Source organism: Tupaia chinensis, unplaced genomic scaffold (assembly GCF_000334495.1).
Source record: "Tupaia chinensis unplaced genomic scaffold, TupChi_1.0 Scaffold145344_1, whole genome shotgun sequence".
Lineage (NCBI taxonomy): Eukaryota > Metazoa > Chordata > Mammalia > Scandentia > Tupaiidae > Tupaia > Tupaia belangeri.
The window spans coordinates 83,462-88,308 of NW_006205205.1; the positions used below are offsets into that span (position 1 = coordinate 83,462).

At 40.6% G+C, this 4,847-nt stretch overlaps 1 long non-coding RNA gene across 1 annotated transcript in view; it reads left to right on the forward strand.

Annotated features, from left to right (window-relative positions):
• LOC106733826 (uncharacterized) overlaps positions 1-705 on the forward strand; it is a 7,927-nt gene extending 7,222 nt beyond the window's left edge. The window contains exon 3 of the long non-coding RNA XR_001369700.2: positions 45-705. This is a non-coding gene — a long non-coding RNA (uncharacterized LOC106733826). The remainder of the gene's footprint in view (positions 1-44) is intronic.
• Positions 706-4,847: the final 4,142 nt, after the last annotated feature.

Consider the following 4,847-nt stretch of genomic DNA (forward strand, 5'->3'; position numbering starts at 1 on the left):
TCTTTCCCTCCACGCCACATTTATACTGTTAATCTTTCTTCCAGTCATCACCAAAGGACTGATGACTGTTGATCAGAGTAGCTGTGCACTGGAGCAAGGGAAATATCAGACCTCTGGGACATTCCTGAAGGACAGTGGTGAAGGGAAACTCTCACTGGGCATTGCACCTGATTGCTCATGTCGCTTGGAAGAAAAAATGGCAAGATGTGATTATATACCAGCCCGTGGGCTGTAGCCAATGGTTTGGTTGGATCGTCAAGAACGTGGAAAGATGATTGGAATACTGGTGACAAGGAAAGTTGCTATTGAAGTTTTATACATAGACTTCTCTCAGGCAAAACAACATGAAGATTTTTGTCTGGTGTAAATGTCATGTAAGTGGGGTGGCTTGAGGTAGACTGGACTCTCAGGTCTTCCCATGTATAATTTAAAGCTATTTTTCTTGATGGACTTGGTCTAGTAATTAAATCAGTGGAGATTTCTGAAGTGGGCAAAGTATAATAGATCCCTTTAATAGCCTTCAACTCTGTTTAGTTGATAGCTGACGCCTCAGTGAATGAAATAGTTTAGTAATATGTCATAAAGCATGACAACTCTACAGACTGTGGGTGGTTACAGAGGTAATAATCTATGTTAAAATGTTATAAGGGACCAGCAATTGGCATAATGGGTATGTCGCTGGACTCCCATGTGGTCGACAGCAGTTCGAGTCCCAGACCTTGTGGCTTCAACTCACGCCGGGTGCATGTGTGTGTGTGTGCCCAAGATCCTGAGAGGAGAATGGAGGGGAAGGAACTGAAGCGTGGCCATCCCCCCGAGGGGTGATTTCTCACTTTCTGTCCGGGGGGTGTTTTTTCCCTTTTTTTTTTTCTGTGTAAAAAAAAAAAAAAAAAAAAAAAAATTATGGCATTGTTCACCTGGTTTGAAATAATAAAATGTAGAAAGAAAAAAAAAAGATGTTTTATAAGAAATTAGGAATATGTCAAATATTACTATTAATATGGTAAGAACTCTCTCTAAAAATAATATGGTACTAGGTATCAAAACATGTACATTAAAAAAAATTACTCTGTCCTTTCATGTAGTTTGCGTGAAATACCTCATACTACTCGCCCTTGCCCTCAACTGTGGATTCACAACTGGCAAGTCATTGTTGCCCCTAGAGATGGGGCCAGGCATGACCACCAGCTGCTCTGAAACAGTGGCTGTACTTGGCTGTAGAACCAGATGCCGGACATCTGTCTTCTATCATCTGGGATCAAAATAAAGCCTGACCCACTAGATGACTTAACATATAACATGTAACTTAAACAAAGATTGCCCTGTGGCCTGTGTAGCAAAATTTCTGTTATAAAATTTCCTTTCCCACCTTCTCAACAGCTGAAGGTACAGGCACTTACAATGGGGCCTTTTGTTCCTTTGTCTTTATCTGAGGCCCAGCTCTCAGTAGTTTCTATTTCCCGCCACCGCCACCGTTTTAGGCTTTCCTCCTCTTGTCCTTAGAGTCCCTACAGGATCCTCCGCATTCATTCGTTCTCTCTTTCTCACCTCTCTTTCCCCCAAGGGAGCGCAGCCATTTTCTTCGCTTCCATATTTGAGTCTCTGCTGACTTTTGAATTTGTAACACAAACCCTCACCCCTCATTCCCAGGCCTGTGTCTTCCAGCGTGTCCTGAATCGATCCATCTGCATGCCCTCACATGTGGATCTTGACTTAAATCTTACTGTGAGTTCAAGTCACTGTAACAACCCCCACTTGGACTGTCAGTCACTGATCAAACGATATACTGTGGGCTGTGACCTCACCTCCCATCACTTGGTATGTTTTTCATTTCACTGGTGTCCATACACATGGTGTCCTACACATGGTGTCCACGGGTACTGTTAACAATTCAAACGGGGCTCCAAGAAAATTAAAGGAATCATTTTTTGTTGATTGTATATCTTTGCCTTATGAACTTCAGTTTCCTTTTTCTTTCTTTCCTTTTTCTTTTTTTTTTTCTCTCTCTCTGTCTTTTTCTTTGAGAAAAAAGTACCTGGGAAGTGAAAATCAATAATCCATGCAGTTTGGGATTATTGAGTAGTGGACTACTAAATGAGATACTGCTCCTGAGGATACTGAGCAGTGTCTGCTGCTAGTGAATGTGCTAATGAAAACCTCATAAATAAGCCCAGCTATGGTGACGCAAGCAGACGGTGCTGCTGTGCAACGCCAGAGTCACATGAAAGATCAGCTCAGATTCCTGGTCACCCTGAAACACACCAGGCACATGTATGTGCCATGATCCTGGCTGACTGGAAGACTAGGGGTGGAAACTGCAGCATGTTGAGGGTGCCTGTTTATTTCTTAGTAAACAAACTTTTAAAAATGCCTTACAAGGGACCAGCAGTTAGCATAATGGCTATGTCGCTGGACTCCCATGTAGTCGCCTGCGGTTTGAGTCCCAGACCTAACAGTTTAAAAACTCATGCCAGGCGCGTGTGCGTACGTGCCCAAGATCCCGAGAAGAGAATGGAGGAGAAGGGATTGCAGCGTGGCCATCCCCCCTGGGAGATAATTTCTCGCTTTCTATCTCTCTGTCTCTCTCTGTCTGTCTGGCAAGCGCATGCACCCTATAGCAAAAACCCCTCCAAAAAAAAAAAAAAAAGCCTTACAAAAAATTCTGACATGTCTTAGCCAATATAATACAGTTCAATCCAAAGTATATCCTCCAAATATTAGTGGAGGACATACTTTGTGATTAAAGTCTTTAGGCCAGTTTCTCCTTGTATTTACCTGACACAAGTTGCTAATAGATATTTCTCATGGAGCTCAGAGTAGAATTTCATGAATATGGATTTGTGTTAGTGGCTGGGGGAGCCATAGTACCTTAATGATATACCCTTAATGATAAGTGACTTGGTAACAATTGAATGATATTGATTAACTTGGATATTTTAACATACACAGGAAACAGTGGGAGGTGTCAGCAAAAATGAAATAAAACACATGTTTTCAAATAGGCGATAATTCACAGTTATACCAAGAAATTGAAGATGGCACCAAAAGCACTGGTACAGGAGTAGTGTCTCAGGTTCAAAACTGCCAGACTGGGCCTTCTGCCATCATGGGAGCTAGAGATTAAAACAGTAACTCCCAAAAGGAAAAAAGGGAGTCTGTTACCAGAAAACACGCAACAACATGGGGTGGAATAGAGATGTGAGGATGAGACGAGAGTGCGAATAAATCTGTTCTAATTTTCAAATTTTAGCTGGAATTCATCCTGGAAAATCAGCAGCAAAATATTTTTTAAAAAAATTATTCTGAAGCCAGTGGTTACATTGCTGGACACCCACATGGCCGACCGTGGTTCCAGTCCCAGACCCAGTGGCTTGAAATTCATGCCAGGAACATGTGCGTGCCCGAGATCCTGGGAGGAGAAGGGATTATGGTGTGGCCATCCCCCATGGAGGCATGATTTCTCACTTTCCTTCTCACTGTATCTATCTCTCTCTGGTTAGTGCACATGCCCTAAGGCAAAAATCTTTGAAAAGGAAAAAAAATTATCCTTCCCCTAAGGAGCCTTTTAAAGCTTTTTTTTTTTTGGAGAGGTTTTTGCTATAGGGCGTGTGTGCTCGCCAGACAGACAGGGAGAGACAGAGAGACAGAAAGTGAGAAATCACCCCCAAGGCGGGATGGCCACACCACAATCCCTTCTCCTCCATTCTCCTCTCGGGATCTTGGGCATGCATACACATGCGCCTGGCGTGAGTTTAAGCCACCGGGTCTGGGACTCAAACCGTGGTCGGCTACATGGGAGTCCAGTGACATAGCCATTATGCTAACTGCTGGTCCCTTAAAGCTTTTTATTTTTTTCTGTTAATTGTGGCTCTCCCATAGAATATTTTTAGTATCACAGATATAATATACATTGGTTTATATTCTCTCTCTTTCTATCTCTCTATCTATATATGTGCTTTATGCATGAGAACAATATGTATAGAGCTTATTTTTTTTTATCCAATGCAGGATTAACAACAATGGAATAAAATTTTGAGTTTTTTATTTTTTTATGTTAATTGTGGCTTTCCCATAGAATATTTTTAATATCACAGATATAATATACATTGGTTTATATTCTCTCTCTTTCTCTCTATCTATCTATCTATATTTGTGCTTTATGTGTGAGAACAATATGTATAGAGCTTATTTTTTTATCCAATGAAGGATTAACAACAATGGAATAAAATTTTGAGTTAAAAATATTAAGTTAATTTGAAAATAAAAGCTATTAACATTTAGCTTATCTTTATAACTGTATGTTTTGAGTAATTTGTAATTTATTTATAATTGTATCAAATTATAGGTACAAATTAACAATTGAAATAGGTAAAAATTCAATTTCTTGGCTTTTTAGTTTATTTGTTTTCTAAATTTACTACAGGGAATATGCACTAGATAGCAGGAGGAGAGAGTGGGGGAAGAGAGAGAGAAAGCACTCCCCGGGCGGATGGCCGGACTGCAACCCCTTGTTCTCCATTATCTTCTCAGGATCTTGAGCATGCGTGCACTTGCACCCAGTCTGTTTCTCTGCTGCCACATCCAGGACTCAAACTGTGCAGTCAGGCATGTGCAATCCAGACACCTTAACCATGCTGGACACAACCAGCTGGTCCTGACATTCTTTCTTTTTGGCACTTGACATATTTACTGATGACTAAATATTGTAGCACGAAATAGTAAACTATAGACCTTTTTCTTTTCTTTTTTTTAAAAAAGAATTATTTATTTAATTTTATTTATTCATTCATTTATTTTAATTTGACCAGAGAGAGACAGACAGAGAGAGAGAGAGAGAGAGAGGAAGT